The sequence below is a fragment of the Leptidea sinapis genome, chromosome 24 (genome assembly GCF_905404315.1).
Source record: "Leptidea sinapis chromosome 24, ilLepSina1.1, whole genome shotgun sequence".
Classification (NCBI taxonomy): Eukaryota; Metazoa; Arthropoda; class Insecta; order Lepidoptera; family Pieridae; genus Leptidea; species Leptidea sinapis.
The window spans coordinates 8,233,117-8,251,199 of NC_066288.1; the positions used below are offsets into that span (position 1 = coordinate 8,233,117).

The 18,083-nt window shown below is 32.8% G+C and overlaps 1 protein-coding gene across 2 annotated transcripts in view; it reads left to right on the forward strand.

Moving 5' to 3' along the window:
- Positions 1-18,083, forward strand: part of LOC126971802 (uncharacterized) — a 179,745-nt gene that overhangs the window by 125,028 nt on the left and 36,634 nt on the right. The gene's annotated exons all lie outside the window — the stretch shown is intronic.

Sequence of the window (18,083 nt, forward strand, 5' to 3'; positions counted from 1 at the left end):
AATGTCCCAATCCTTAAAAATATCATAATTTGAGGTTAGGTTACAATATTTATAATGCTTTTTTCTCTGGAATGGTGCATTACCTTGTAATAAGAGTAGTAGCATTATAATCGTGGACTAAAACTCTATCAATTACAATATTTTACCTCATAATTCTTGCTACGGGATACTAAGTTTTAACCCAATGATGTTTTATGTACATAGGGATCAGTCTGTATATCATTCGCAGTCTGAAAGCGGAACGGCAAAAGTGTACTTAAAGACAATTTAAGCACACTTCCTTAGTCGTGTGTCAAATGTGTGTCAATCACCCAGTCTAAGTGTGTTATAAAATAATGTTCAAATAATACGTTAACGACGTAAAAAAAAGATGGTGTGACTTACCACCGGTAAGTATATTTTATTTATATAAGATGGGCTGGCAAAAAGCATAAATAATTTAATAAAACGAATATTTTTTCATTAACAATACAATCATTGACACGTATTTCCTTTCTCACCCGCTTGTCAGAATGAGACAGATGAAAGGACGTCACCACCACATAGTAAGAAATGAAAACTGTAGAGTCGCTCTTTTTTTAAAGGCCCAGTGAACAATGATTAGTAGTGCAGTATTTAGTTGGAGCGCAGCGGAGACCAATCCATAATCTAAGAAAGATATTTTCGAGTCAGGAACTGCGCTAAATTTATTACCAACTGGACTTTCAAAATTGGTTTGTTGAGCAAAACTAAGGGGATATACAGACGACTCAGTAAATACAGCTAAATACTCAATTATTTAGCGTATCTCTATTAGATTTCAAACTAACAGCGGGTAAGTTATTTATGACAAAATTTTAAATGAAGTATTACAAAAGAGAGGGTGTTCGTAACAAGAGTAATATTTGTGGCTCACAAACCGAGATAAATGCCGCTTGATTTTCATTGCGTTCGTGGAAATGGCGAACGCGATGTATATTTTGCGGTTACAATTTTAGGGGTCTGTTCGAAAATTCGGGAACTTGGTGGTTTTACGTTGCATCAGAGAGAAATATTTAAAATAGCAATGAATTGATAAATATTGATATTTTATTATAAATACATAAGTTTAAAAATAAATGTACTCTTATTTGGCACAAACTTATGGGCATATTAGATATTTTGTTTGTTGTAACTAAACCATTAAAAATTACAAAAAAAAACTTTGTTATTATATATAGTATTGTAAATGTTTCATTTATGTATTCATAATTATTAATAATTAAAAAAGATTGTTATGTTTCATATCTCAAAGTCCTCCGCCGCGTCTGTCTGTCTGTCTGTTCGCAATAAACTCATAAACTACTGCACCTATTTTCATGCTATTTTCACCAACGGATAGCGTGGTTCTCTAGGAAGGTTTAAGTATATAAATTATTAAGAATTTGTTCAGATTTTTGAATGCATTAACGATATTTGTTGGAGGTGTCGGAAAAAAAATAATTTCTGTCTATATAATACGTCTGTCGCGTTAGCTAGTTATATGATAAATCAAGTGTTGACTTTTGCCGTGTTGTCGCAGACAACATTTTATTAAAGACTAGCTGACCCGACAGACTCTTTTCTGTTAATAGAAAAAAAATATATTCGGGAATAATATATTTTAAAGCCATCGAAAATGTGTAATCAAAGTTAATGAATAAAAAATGGAACAAAAACGTATTTCTGAAATTTTATAATATAAAATAATAAAATTGTAAGGATTAAGAATAATAAATTAATATCGTATTCGTGTACAGCTTTTACATTACCGCTTTATAATTGCCAATTTTTTAAAGTATTTTAATGGTATATCCATTATCCTTTAGATAAAGACATATGCAATCGGGGACTTTTCTGTGGTCTATCTATATAAGATACACAATTCAACCCTACATAGCATTTACGTCGAAAGCTCCGGGTGGTATATTTTTTTCTCATATCTCCGACAAATATGCTTAATATATACAAAAATATATATAAATATTTAACTGATTATATATTAAAACCTTCCTCGAGAACCACGCTATCTATTGGTGAAATCAGCATGAAAATTGGTGCAGTAGTTTTTGAGTTTATCGCGAAAAAACAGGCTGACAGACGCGGCGGAGGACTTTTTTTTATTAATGAGTGATTATACATGTTTGTTGAGGTTGGGCAATTTTACTGTAAAAACATTCAAACCATTTTGACACTGATAATAAAGACAAATATAACAACTCTATCTTAGCCAGAATTGTATGAAAATTTATTTCCCAGAATATTACATCTGCCTGAAATAAGAATGCTATGCCTTAGATGTGAATAATATAAGAGGTTACTGCGAGCGAGGACAAATGAGGTTAATATGGAACTGCATGCTTAAAGCCTGTATGAAAATTACTATATTAATTCAAATAAAGGTCTTAAGAGAACAATCTTTATTTCTTTTCTACGCGGGATGGAATTTTGTATTACGGTATCTAGGGGGGAAATACTCATAATATTCATTAATTTCTTCATTTCAAAAAGAAGCAAAACCTTTTTTTTAATGATAATAAGAGACGAGACGAGCAGGACATTCAGCTGATGGTAATTGATATGCCCTATACAATGCAGTCCAAAAAACTTTGAAAAAACCCAAAAATTCTGAGCGGCACTACAATTGCGCCCGTTTCCTTGAAACATAAGATGTTAAGTCTCATTTGCCCAGTGATTTCACTAGCTACGGCGCCCTTCAGATCGAAATACAGTAATGCTTACACATAACTGCTACACAGCAGAAAAAGGCGCCGTTGGGGTACTCATAATCTAGCCGGCATTGCATCATGTGCAAAGGAGCCGGCTACTGGTGACCTACACCTTTTTTGACTAAGTTTTGATTATAAGATATCTTAAACAGAAACTTGTCGGGCAAATATAATCCGATATTCCGCAACCGCCTGTTTTTGAGGATCGTTTTGCATCGCACAGCCGCTTTATGGAATGTATTACCGGTGAGACTTATGGACCTTCAGATATTAATCATACTCTAAAAGGCCGGCAACACATCTCTTGCCCCCTGGTGTTGCGGACGTCTAGGGCTGGTTGCCTCATCACGTGTTTCTTGCCCATTTGCCCTCACTTATATAAAAAAATAACAGTCATTATTTAATGCATTAATCAATTGAGTCAACTTTAAAAAAAATCCCTATACATCCAACATAAAATAAAGGGAATCCATAAAAGTCATATATAACTTGAATAGTGCGAAAAGAATAATTTTTCTTTTTAATAACTAAACTAATTAATAATTATGAACATACATATTATATGATGCTGTATATATTTATTTTAATAGGCAGCAGTCGATTATTTTATCAACGATTTTTGTGGAATTATTAGAAATAAGGTTGAGTATATTTTCTATACTTAGTCTGGCCATAAATACTGTTACAATTTAGAATTAACAAAATATTACATTTGAATTTGGAAACTGTCATTTTTATATGATTGTTGGCGCCAAAACATTGTATTTAGCGATATTAAAATGGAGTGGGATGATAAAGAGAACCGAATCGCTGTGATTGCATTACACAAAGTAGGTATGGAGCCAAATGCAATTTTTAAAACCCTCCAAACGCTTTGTAGTAGTAAAATGTTAGTATACCGGGCTATTAATAGGTAGAATGACACCTGCTGATTGTGACAGAAAAATATCTGGTAGTTGGATGGTAGGAAGTGCGGAACCATACAATTCAACAGTGATTTGTCACTCTGGCCCATAAGAGCAAAATCCTGAGTATCTTAATAATGATTTGAATCCTAGATCTGTAATAATAGCACAATAGGTTAGAATAAAACACCTCGAGATTTGATATAACAAGAATAACCAAATTTTCATATAATATTCAATAGCTGCAGCGACAGAATATTCTCAACAACACCATTAAAAGTTACACGAGATGAAATACACAAAAGAATAAAGTTCTACATCTCTAGACATAGAGGAAATTTTAAGCGACATTATAAAATATTAATAACTTATCTATATATTTAAAAATGAATACCTATTTCCCGTGGTCACGCCATCACGCGTGAACCGCTGGACCAAATTAGCTAATACCTTTTTTTTAGTGTTTGTTATTGCAAGGAGAAGGTTCTTATCAAAGAAAAAATTAAGAAAATTGAATAAGAAAATAAGTAAATTTGTTTCTAATCTAAGAAAATAAATAAATTTGTTTCTAATCTAAACTTCGCGCTTTGGACAATATATAGATACTTTTTTAATGTAACCTTATGACGTTTGACATTGACAGAATGCGTGCTACAAACATCGTTAAAGAGGGTGTAAAAAATGAATTTTGCTTAAAACAGAAACTTCGGTCGGAGTTATTTTATTGATAAAATACACGTAAATAATTAATTTATTATTTCCTACACAAGGATGTGAGAAAACTGAATTTCTTAGTTAAGAGCCATCACGCCTGTATAGTTTTAGAGAATTAGTACCAAAGAAGAAATGATGACTCAGATCAGATATTATTGTTTGTGAAATTAGTAATAGAATAGTTACTAAAACATCGTAGATAATACTAAAAATAATTCTTAAATCGACTGCTACAGACAATTTAACGGCTGACCGCATTTTGACGGCTTGTCGTATTTTACACAGATAAAGTTTTAAAATTAAATATTTTTACTTTTATATTCTGTTAAATTACAATCACTTAACAACCCATACGCTCGTTTGTCCTTTCTTCCATACAAAAAGTATTTGTAGTTTGTTTTTTCTTCTTTATAAAGGTGAATACTTCATTTGGGAGAAATTTGTTTGACTATTTTATCTCTACTTCTGTTTTAAAAATTATCATGCAATGTGGTTTTTTAATGTTGGTTGTATTTTTATAATATCACTAGTTGACCCAGCAAACGTTGTATTGCCGATATTAAAATCGCGATACAAAAGTAACTGTTGATCGTAGATGGGTGAAAATTTGAGTTGTATGTATTTTTAACAAATTTAAAAAAAATGTCAAAAAAAAAATCGTGTGGACCACCCTTAACATTTAGGGGGATGAAAAATATGTAGATGTTGTCCGATTCTCAGACCTACCCAATATGCACTCAAAATTTCATGAAATCGGTTAAGCCTTCAATGTTTAATTTATGTTAACACCATGACACGAGAATTATATATATTAGATAGTGAGCTATTTCTCTTTTTAAATTCGTTACAAATTCTACAGTTCTGAGGTTGTTGAAATGGTAATTGTCTCCAACCAGTATTCTTAATTTAAATTATTATACGAAATATTGAACCATACTTTTATTGATATTAATTCGATTATTTTATATATCACTAATGGACCCGACAGATGCTGTTCTATCAACAGAAACAAAATTATGTAATTAATCGGGAGTAATATAGTCTAAAGCGAACGGGAATGTGTACCTAATCAAAGTTAATGAGTTAAAAATGAAATAAAAACACATTTCTGAATGATTTTAAAATAATAATAGCTGACCCAGCAAACGTTGTATTGCCGATATTAAAATCGCGATACAAAAGTAACTGTTGATCGTAGATGGGTGAAAATTTGAAGTTGTATGTATTTTATGCTGACTCATAATCAAACAAATTTAAAAAAAAATGTCAAAAAAATAAAAAAATAAATTTCGTGTGGACCACCCTCAACATTTAGGGGGATGAATAATAGATGTTAGATTGTCAGACCTACCCAATATGCACTCAAAATTTCATGAGAATCGGTCAAGCCGTTTCGGAGGAGTTCAAAGTTTAACACCATGGCACGAGAATTTTATATATTAGAAAGATGTAGTTATAATAATGAATGATAAGGATTAATATCGTATTTGTGTAAACAGCTCTTACAACGCCACTTTATCAATTGCCAATTTTAATTCTTTAAAAATTGAAATAGTATATTATGCTTATGAAATAGACATAATATACTATTGCGTACTTTTCTGTAGATCTATATAAGATCGATTATCCCACCATGCATTACTTTGTTATATCTCGAAGAGATTAGAATATTTTATTTAATATATACAAAAATGTATTCAAAAACATTACAAATTATATACTAAAACCTTCCTCGAAAACTATGCTATGCATTTGTGAAAATAGCATGTAAATCAATGCAGTTTTGAGTTTATTGTGAACAGACAGACAGACGGACTCGGTGAATTAATTCTTTTTATAATATGTAGTGATTTTCTAAGGGAGGGCTTACAACCGTTCCAACCAAAGACCTAGAATATTATAATTTTAATTGTGTATTAATTACTCAAGGTCAAGTTTGCAGCGCATAATCTCAATCCCTGAGAGCCTAGTCTCATTTAAAACCCATAACAAAAAGTGCTCAGTGGAGTGCTAAGAAGTTTTCGTTTGAAAGGACGCGATGATTATACCCAGATTTAATAACTTAAACTGCAGCTAAATGCCAGCGACCTTGAGCGATATGAGTTCACGGCTTCCGGCCGCCATTTATGTAACAAAGCCAATATTTTCAAAATTCTTCCGTGGAAAACAGTTTATATGCTTACAATCCTCGTTATTTCAAATTTTTCAAATATTTTTTTTTTCAAATTCAAAAAGGCTCTGGAGTGTTAACTATAACCAACAGCAAGCCTTAGCAACCTACAAATAAGACGTTAGGATATGTGTAAAAGGATTAAGTTGTATTCATAACTCGAAATGCTATATTTTCACCAAAAAACTTGTCTAAAAACACCTTGAATGCGTGTTTTCTGCTTACTCTTCGCCTTAACTAGATAGAGATTTTTAATTTTATGTTACAATTTTAACTAGAACATGGAATATTATGAGAGCTAGTTATGGATCCTATTATCTCGCACAAGACCTCGCAGTCTCATGGGAATTTAAAGATTCCACCAGATTGCCTTGCAATGCATATTATGGTTCGGATAAAATTATGTTTAAAACCGTCATGTATATTATTTTTCTATTTTACTAATGTTCAACAAGAATAATATTACATTGTTATGGCGGCTTCACATTAGGCCACGAATGCACGCCGTGAATTCACGTGCAAATTCACGACAAATATTCGAAGCCTTCTTGTGCCATCCACATTTTTTTTTACAGAAATAATTTTAAAAGCTAACATTGCCCCGCAAAACTGTTTTGACAGTGTGACTGCAGGATCAAGTCCCTTGTAATACATTAATTTTTATTAGAACATTGATTTTATACAAGTGTAATTAACAAATATTGATAAAAATATAATAAAAAATCTATAATCTTCACGGTATGCTTTTAATCGTACGTGAAACTTTGATCAGGCAATATATTATTTAGAAGTCCAAAACAAGAAAGTTATCGTAACCGATCAAGGTTTGCTTGAATATTGAATTTTTGAATTGAATTACTAGGTATATGATTAGAACTGTCTTTATTAATTATTTAAAATTAATTCCAGGCTTTCTACGGAGAATCAAATTTCACTAATCAGAATTACATTGTGAACCCTTTGAACATTACACTAGTTGTTTTCATCTTTATGATGCAGGTTTTTAGCATCCTACAGTATATTGTCATAATGATAATGCTCTAAAAAGAGCATTTTTGTTTCATTGTACATTTTCATTTTCTTGACTAATTAGTAAATACCGACTGTGATCGGATATAAAATATATTTTACTATAATAATAAATTATTATAGGCAGGTACCGCGGGGCCTAGCTAGTGTACACATTCTAATAATCTCACCAACTTTACCTATGCTTCCCCGGGGTATAAAAAGAATAGGATAGTCAAGGGTCCAAGGGTAAGAGGTGACTCAAGGCATTTACCACTGGGAGCCGCTCAGAGTTTTTGGGTTTTTCAAGAATGCTGAGCGGCACTACATTGTAACAGGCAGGGCGCAACAATTACCATCAGCTGAACGTTCTGTTTGTCTCATCCCTAATTGTCATAAAAAAAAAACTAAAAGTACTAATAAAAATACAAAATTCATTTAAAATATTATCGTTGAGCCTAACCAAAATACTATAACAATTTAAGACTTGAAAATTAAGTAAAGTTTGTTTATCAAAAGCAATATGACTTAAAATTCCTTTGAACAGCCACAGTATTGAAAGTTGGAGCGAGCTGAGGTAAGTGGGGAGTTCAAGTCTGGAGCACCACTACACTGTGTTAGGGCTTCAATATTAGCCTACTTATTATTCAAGTACTTAATTAAAATGTTTAAGAGTTAGCTGCGTTCCCAGGCTTTGTTGAAATTAAATGCATTCGATGACTAAAGACGTTATACGAACTACTCTTAAATGTTTTCAAAACATTGCGTAAAAAAATTATGGTACTTTTTATTCTATAGTTGGAAAGTGGAATGAAGTATTTATGTAATATTAATGTAATGTTTTCTCAATAAGCCCGGGGTTTATTGGGGGGTCATTGAAATAAAAATAAAATATTTTCTTAAATTTTTCCTGAGCAAGATTTCATAAATTTAAAGAATTAAAAAAAGCATTTTAGTTTAAAAGCTGCTTTAAAAGTATTGGCTGATTTTGAATTAATTATACTGCTGACCTCTACTTGGCGAAAGAGAAAGTCCCACCAAATTTAGAGTCTCTAGGCCTATGGTTCGAGAGATATCGTAATTAGTCAATGCATTGGTAGAAATCTCTTTTATATATACATATATATAATAGTTAGAAGATATTATGTGTGTTCCAGTGTAATTATGTTACACAGGAACGCTATGCTATTGGTCATTTTATTATGTAATATGACACGCAGATCACATTGGTACTGGTCACAGAAGATGAGAGATCTGTCCGTTCTATAATTAAGTCAAAAAAAAAGATTAAGGAGAAATGAAATTTTAGAATTTTATCTGGCAAACCACGGATGTACAAGTACCGTTTAGTGGCAGATTGAGCTACTCAAAGGCTATAAATGTTTGTTTTAGAAAGGAACTGTAGAAGTAGTTTTTACTGTAGAAGTCATTCATTGTTTTTTAGTATATTGTAAAGAATTTCTTCTAGTAAGCCTCTTTCTGCGAGTTTCTGTAATGGTTTCTGGTATAGAGGAGAAGTGACTGACAGTAGAAGCATAGTTCGTACTGCTGCAACCTCAAGCGCTGGCAGCTATTTCGGTCAACGGATCAGTCTAGCTATCCAACGCGGTAATGCTGCCAGTATTCTTGGTACGCTTCCACGTAATGATAGTTTTAATTTTATGTAGTCATATTATTGTAAATAATAATAATATAATACAAGCTTTATTTAGATAGTATAATTTACATATATACTTACAAACTATCCGTAACTAAGTATCTATCACTATCTGTTTATCTATTGACAAAGGCCTCTTCCAACTTCTTCCACTCTTTTCTATCTTTAGCTAACCTATACAATGACCATGATCTGACCATCTCCTGTATTGTCCCCCCGGTTTCCTTTTTAAGTTTCTGGGATACCAGTCTGTGATACATTTGCTCCATTTGTCTATACCCCGAAGGGTGTGTCCCGTCTAGCGCCATTTAAATTTTCATATAGCATTAGTGACATTAGTGATTTTTGTTTTCTGTCTTAAGTCTGTGTTTCGAACTTTATGTGTTTTATTAATATTCAGCATACTCCTCTCCATGGCTCTTTGGCAAGTCTCTAGTTTTTTAATCTGTCTCTGCGTAGGCGACCAAGTCTGACAACCGTAGGTCAATACGGGAAGTACACAAGTATATAGAGTTTTCTTTTTATATTTATTTTGATATCTTTGCTTTTCATTACTTCTTTGAGTCCCCAGTATTTTTTTAAGTATGTCCTATTCTTGTATCAATTTCTTTGTCTTGATCTTTGTGAGACCACGCTCTATATTTATTTCTTTTCCTTCTCTGTCTAGTTTTACTTTAGCTTTACTGTTTTTGTAATTTGAGCGCCTGCCATATACTGTCATGTTCAATTGTATCAAAGGCCTTTCTGTAATCTATAAAACAGCAGTAGAACAGCATATCGTATTCTTTGCTTTTTTCCATTATTTGTCTCACTACATGTATGTGATCTACTGTTGAATAACCTCTTCTAAATCCAGCTTGTTCGCGGGGTTGGTTTTCATCGAGTACTCTCGTTATTCTACTGAGGATTATTTTATATATATTCGACGTTTGGCTTATGGGTCTATAGTTGCTGATATCACTTTTATTGCCTTTTTTATGGATCAGTGTTATTGTAGACGTTTTCCATTGATGTGGAATGTTTTCTGTGAATATAATTTTATTAAATAGCTTTTGTAAAATAGGAGCCACTAATTCTTTACAAGATAGGAGCATTTCATTAGTTATGCTATCGGGTCCGGGGGCTTTGTCTCTTTTTTGAGTCGCAATGGCTACTTCGACCTCTCTCGGTAGTATTTCTGGTACTCCGTAACTTTCTGTCAAGTCCACTAATTCTATCTGTTTTCTACTACTTGCATACAGGTTGTGATTAAAGTCTGTAGCTATGGTTATTAGATCTCGTCGTTTCGTTTTAATATCTCCTTTCTAATCAGTTAATTTTGGTATCCATTCTTTTTTATCTGCCAACTTCCGTACAGCTTTTTAATGCCTCCTGTTTGAACTATGTATTTTTCGAATGATCTTAATCTTTGCACTTGTTTATCTTTTCTAATATTTTTTCTTATTTGTTTAATAAGACAAGCAATTTCTGTTCGGTCCGATTTTGTCTTGTTTTCTTTTCTAATTAACACGGCTCTCTTATCCAAAAGATTCATCCATAGAGTTGATATATCTCGTGTGTTTGTTTTCCTCTCTTTTATAATAGATGATTTGATAGCATTGCAAAGTGCGTCATAAGCATTCTGTGTACTGTATTCCTGTGTAAGTAGTCAGTATTGTAAATATAGTTATAAGATTTGTTTTGTTTGAATGAATGTATTAAGTAGTTCATACTAGTTAAATGTATTTGCTACCTGTATGTAAATAATACAAATTAGAAACATATTTTATCCTTGTACTCTCGCATTCACTTTTTTTTATCAAAATACGGGACGAGACGAGCAGGACGTTCACCTGGTGGTAATTGATACGCCCTGCCCATTACAATGGAGTGCCGTTCAGGATTCTTGAAAAATCCTAAAAATTCTAAGCGGCACTACAACTGCGCTCGTCATCTTGAGACATAAGATGTTAAGTCTCATTTGCCCAGTAATTTCACTAGCTACGGTGCCCTTCAGACCGAAACACAGTAATGCTTACACATAACCAGTAAAATATTTTACGGAAATATCTACGAAACAACACATTCTTGAAATCCGACTCAGATAATTTATACGTCTAGATAGTCTCTTGCTGCTAGACAACCAATGACAACAGGCCAGGCTTATTACAGGTCTGTTTGACAGCTACGTCTTACACTCACTTTGTTTTAGTGTGGGTGCGTTGCTGAAAATAAGAGCTAATAGTTCACTGCTATCTTTTTCGATTTCACATCTGTCACAGTCTATTTAAAATCCTCTTCATATTATTTACCTTAAAATTAGATCTTTTGTATTATTTAACCATTAAGTTTATTTTCCAATGCTGTCAGTTTACTCGATGCTCCCGGCGGGACGTAGACTAATAAACGTTGCGAGGCGCTAGACAGGGGCGTGTCGACTGTCAACGAGCTGTCAACCGACCATATAACGTTATGGCAAGTGACATGCTCCCGACTCGCGACTAACTACTGGAAGCCGTCTGAGTGTTGGAACCATAGACCTACTATATCTAGAATAGTGTATCGAATAAAGAAACAAAAGAGAGAGTGTGCTAGAGAGAAGGAAATCGGAGTAATAGCAAGATACAAGGAAAACGAATCTATTGTTCTCTAACCGAGTTTGATTGAAAACTGCTTAGTATTTTAAATATTAAACCACAATGTAATGCACACGTTGACAGACCACTTATCTTCTATACGCTTCTATAGTAACTCACAACTCATAACACTCTCTCATATTCGGAATACATATTCATACACACTATACGCATATCTATTTAATATTCATGTATCACAAGCACACATTATTCAGGACTTCTTCTTCTTTTTTTATATAACTACCATTTAATTACCAGCGTTATTATTTCATTATAATTTAACTTGCCAAACTTTGTTAAAAGCAATAGGTACATGTATAAAGTTTATAGTATTAATTTGAAGAATAGAGATTCTGTAAAGTTTTGCTACAATAAATAAATTATTATATATTTGTGTTTATTGCTTGTTTTTTATTGTATATTATATTACTAGCTGACCCGGCAAAAGTTGTTTTGCCATCCATATAAATTATTTTTAGATTTAGACCGTTCCTTGAACATTGCAACATTACTTTATTTTTCTAAAATAAACTTTGTATAAGTTACTCTTTATTACATCAACTACCTGCCAATAAAAGTCCCGTCAAAATCGGTCCAGACATTTTAGAGATTAGCCGGAACAAACAGACAAACAAACTGTAAAAAATGTTATTTTGTTGTAAGTACCGTATATATAATCATAATACATAATAATTATATTTATATGTATTATATACAGACAGAAAATAGTTGCATTTCATATTATTAACCTAGCCTTGATGAAGATTTCACATCTGTCGCGTGATCTTAATGTAATCATTTCTTGCAATAATAGACATAATATTTTAAAAAGTATTTTGTTTAAAAAAATATGCAACACTCGCGTTTATTAAAGAAAATACTTTAAATTCGTCAAGGAGTTTCTTTATCTACTTGATTTCAATCGAATTGATGTTTTTCACTTAAATGCATTGTCATTTATTTTCTCTAAATTCTTTTTATGTCATTTCTAACATACTAGATAGTACTACCGTTTCGGAAAAAAATGGCGCTTTGAGACAGAATAAGTGGCGCAAGAAACTCTCCTAGCTTTTTTTCCGCTCTTTTTAATAAAAATATACAATATTGTACTGTCATTGCAATAGCAATAGCTATAAAATAATCATAATCTAGTCCCCGGCTGTCCGATCACTTAGATATTCAGCTGTGGAGTAGTAGGATTTACGACAGAGCCATTTTTTTATAAAACATTTAAATTTATTTATAGATAATGCCTGAACAGTGGCTGGGACTTTATTGTAGAAGTGTATACATTTAACCTTAAAACTATTATGTATCTTATGAAGCCTGCTAGAATTAGTTACAAGCCTGCCCTTATTTCGAGTGTTATAATAATGAAAATCACCATGAAGAGCAAAAAGGTGACGATTTTTGTGACGGTATATTAAATTTTCATAAATGTACTGACAATGGACAGTCATAATATTTATTTCTTTAAATTTTTCTTTGAGAGACTGTCTATAACCTAGCTGATATATAGCACAAACAGCTCTCTTTTGCAGACCAAACACTATATTAATGTCAGCAGCATGACCCTACAGTAAAATACCGTACGTCATGATGCTGTGAAAATAACTCAAGTATACTAATTAAATCAACATGCAAAACAATAACCCTGTAGTAAAGAAATAAAAGCTGTTTAAACTGATTCCTGCCGCCGAATTCTACCTTCGCACGACACGCCACAAGTTAGGATATCATCCGCACCATCTGGATGTGTGGGGGTCCTCCACAGTGCGGTTTTCAAGGAGCTTTCTTCCACGTACTACAAGGCTGTGGAATTAACTTCCTTGTGCGGTGTTTCCGGGACGATACGACATGGTTACCTTCAAAAAAAGCGCGTACACCTTTCTTAAAGGCCGGCAACGCTCCTGTGATTCCTCAGGTGTTGCAAGAGAATGTGGGCGGCAGTGATCACTTACACCACGTACGCTCGTTTGTCCTCCTTTTCCATAAAAAAAAACAAATAAAAGGTTTTAAATCAGCGATTTGAATTATAGACATGGTCTTAACAAACTTATTAAATGACATAATATGTACATTTAAAGGGTTACATTCATTACTTATTCAATTTAACAATATCTAGGTCGGTTATGCCGGAAAGCAGGACTGCAGCTTTCAACCAATCAATAAAAGATTAATTGTACATCAATAATTAATTGTAAGTTGATATATATTAGTTTGAAGTGACTGGTAAAATTGAACGTGAATTATATTTTAACTAGCTGACCCGACAGACGTTGTTCTGTAGATAATAAAAAAAATACTGTTTTATAGGAATTTGCCAATAATATTTCAAAACATCGAAAATTATTTCGTAACGCATGCTCCTTGTTGTTACAATAAAATTGTTTCGCAGCAGAACTGTCAAAGCTTGAGTCAATAAATTCTCTCACAGAAAATATGTCCACACAAAACAAATAATGAAAATAAGAATAATTATGGCTCCCAAATCGAAATAATAACTATCCTATCTCTCAAGTTGGACCAAACTGCACTCCATGGAGTAATCCCCATTAAAATCCGTTCATTAGTTTAGGAGTCCATCGCGGACAAACAACGTGTCACGTAATCTAATATATAAAATTCTCGTGTCATGGTGTTAAGCATTGAACTCCTCTGACACGGCTTTACAGATTCTCATGAAATTTTGAGTGCATATTGGGTAGGTCTGAGAATCGGACAACATCTATTTTTCATCCCCCTAAACGTTTAGGGTGGTCCACATGAATTTTTTTTTTAAATTTGTTTGAATATGAGTCAGCATTAAAAAATACATACAACTTCAAATTTTCACCCATCTACGATCAACAGTTACTTTTGTATCACGATTTTAATATCGGCAATACAACGTTTGCTGGGTCAGCTAGTATATATATATATTAAGATTTAAACTATACTCTGCAAGAAAACTGTATAACTGTTATTATTAATTATTTGTTTGAAATTGCGTTAGATCAGCAGCAGTCTTACTCAGTAGAGATCTCAAGAATCTAAATAAAACACTTTTAAAGGATTAAAACTTTTTTTTTTTGGTTTTACATTAGATGTTTTATAAAACGAGATCTGGAAAGGTCTTGAAACGTCGGGTTAACTAAAATAAAAAATATAACTTTTACGCAAACATCTAATGTAAAACCGGTACAATTACACGCGTTTTAATCCTTTAAAAGTGTTTTATTTAAATGTGTTACACTCGCGTTAATCAAAGGAAATACTATCCAAGAATCTTTGAGAAGTGTTGTCACAATTACCTTTGGAATAGCTTCGCAGCAATAAATTAATATTGTGTTGACGTGCAATAAACAAATAGACTCATAATCACGCTCAAAATTGCCTGAAACGAAACTCTGCCTACGTGTTTATTAGGCAGAGTATTATCAGTTGTGTTATCTTTTTATATGTAGTTATTTTTAATTTAAAAAAAAAAACGAAAGTAAATGTAGTTTAGTAGTCTTAAAAAGATATGGAGCCTACTTTATTTGACAATGGCATTATTTTTATGATTTTTTTTTATGAAAATAAGGGACAAGACGAGCTGGACGTTCAGCTGATGGTAATTGATTCGCCCTGCCTATAATGCCACTCAGGATTCTTGAAAAACCAAAAAATTCTGAGCGGCACTACAATTGCGCTCGTCACCTTGAGACATAAGATGTTATGTCTCATTTGCCCAGTAATTTCACTAGCTACGGCGCCCTTCAGACCGTCATACAGCAATTCTTACACATAACTGCTTCACGGCCTATGCCTATGCCGTTGGGGTACTCAAAATCTAGCCGGCATCCTATGCAAAGGAGCCTACCACTAGTTTATTATTTATTTTCAAATCTATCATCAGTTTGTAGTTACCTAGAAAAATGTTATTTTAGTTTAGCAGTATCTAGTATATTAGAAATGACATCAAAAAGAATTCTAAAGTAATTAATTTTGAGAAATTAAATGCCTTTTTATGCCTTTTATGGAGCCTAATTTATTTGATATAAGCATTATGTATACGTACCCCATAATATATCTAGATAATAAAATGACAGGAACTTTTTCGAACTACAATATATCTAATAAACTAGTTATCGTTATAGATCCAGGCTTAAGCAGCTAAGTTTACTAAAGCCTTACTAAGTAAGTTTTCAATTTATAGCGCGCTCTCGCCTAACGGAAAATGTCTTGAAGAATTTTCACTTACCTACGAAACCGAGCATTTATTCCTTTATTGGGTAAAACTTTAACTCGATAAGTAGTTTTACTCTAAGAATCGCCTTAAGTTGTAATAAATGAGATTACACTATTAAATGTACTTTTTAATGGGAGGTAGACTCAAGTGCTTGAAGTGAAAACTAGACGCGCCGAGCAATCTATTTTATTGGTATTGCATGAGACTGAGCTGTCACGCTTGGAATGTAACTCTGGTTCCGACGAAATTGTCTCGAGTCGACTAAAAGAGTCAGATCTGTCAGATCAACCAGAGTAGATAATTGTTACATTGACGAGCGCAATTGTAGTGCCGCTCAGAATATTTGAGTTTTTCAAGAATCCTGAGCGGGATTGCATTGTAATGGGCAGGGCTGAACGTCCTGCTCGAATCGTCACTTATTTACATTAAAAAAAAGTAGATTTACAAATCTTTGCAGAATTAAAAGGCATAAAAGGCATTTATTTTCTCAAAATTGATTCTTTAGAATTCTTTTTGATGTCATTTCTAATAACTACTAGATACTACTACCGCTTCGGAAACAAATGGCGCTCTGAGAGAGAAGAAGCGGCGCAAGAAACTCTCCCAGCATTTTTTTTGCGCTTTTTTCAATAAAAATATACAATATTGTACAGTCATTTCTATCGCTATAAAATAATCACAATCAAGTCCCAGTCAAATAATACTTAAAATAACTCATAACATTTAGATAATGATGGATATCCGCAAAATAATTCAATCAAGTCTTATTACTTTTTATAATAACAATTTCTTTCGTATTAAGTATATAGTTCATAAAACAAATATAAACAAACAAAAACAATTAACACGTGATAGAAGTGAAACCATTGAAAAATTTGGCTTCAAGATAATGAGACGAATATAAAATTTCGGGAAGACGATAATTGTAGGTTTTAGTAACGATCAAATAGTGATTCAAACAAAGTTTGATGAATGTTTTACATTTTATTCATATATAATTATGATTTCAGGCTCAGGGCTTACATTTGCGATAAATGATACAAGTGGCTTATGGTAACTAAAGTATGAAATAAATACTTTGGTCTTAATATGCTCCATATATTTTTTATTCAAAAAAGGATGTCATATCATTTATTGAAAGTCAAATATATCATTGAAATATTGCGTCAATTACTGTTTTTGATCTTGTTGTTGATACAGTGCAACAGCTGCACATTTTCAAACTAAATTTTTCGTTCAAAAACTCAATCAACGGGATCGCTGTGTCCGATGCAAAATTTACATTAAGCCTCTAAACTGAATATGAAGTCCTGGTACATGTTGCTAGGATGACACATGGTTTCAACCGCTATGAAAGACATTACTATCACCGCTACCAATTTATATTTATTCTCCTGGTGTCTATGTAGTAATACGTCGTGTGAGTGACATCAGAATATATTAAGGTATACTCGCGTCATACTTAAGACAATCTCTGCTTCAACTATGATCGCCTGGTACCAGAACACTGTACTCGCCTGTTTGTGTCTCTCTCATCTCGCTTTTTCGTTTCATAGAGTATCAAATTACAACGATTCTAAAGAAGTTTCACTTCAATAAAGTAAACTAGAGCAGTATAAACAATTACTCTACACTAATTTAGTTCACTAGTTAAAAGTTTATTATTCCAAACAAGCAAATGGTTATCAAGTTCGCTTCTATTTCACAAGATTTCAAAGAAGCTGCGCTAATAAACATCGGAACACATTGAAGACGTTTCGCTATACAAACAAACATAGTATGGGAACTCCAATTAATGTGAACTCAATAGCGGCCTCATGTGCGAAACGTGGCACAGAGCAACAAACCACTTGTGACGATACATTAACCAGATGCCACTAGCAATCGCCTTTTAACACATCGATACATCGGCACGTCCTTCATGTCGATGTTCTGAGAAATTAATTCATCTTTGATAGTATATTGTTAAGTGTATGCATGATTTTTTGAGCACATAACAGATTGAAATAATCTTTAAGAGTCTCAGCGGTAATAAAATTTGAGTGATCCAGTTGTATGTAAAGACATGAATGATT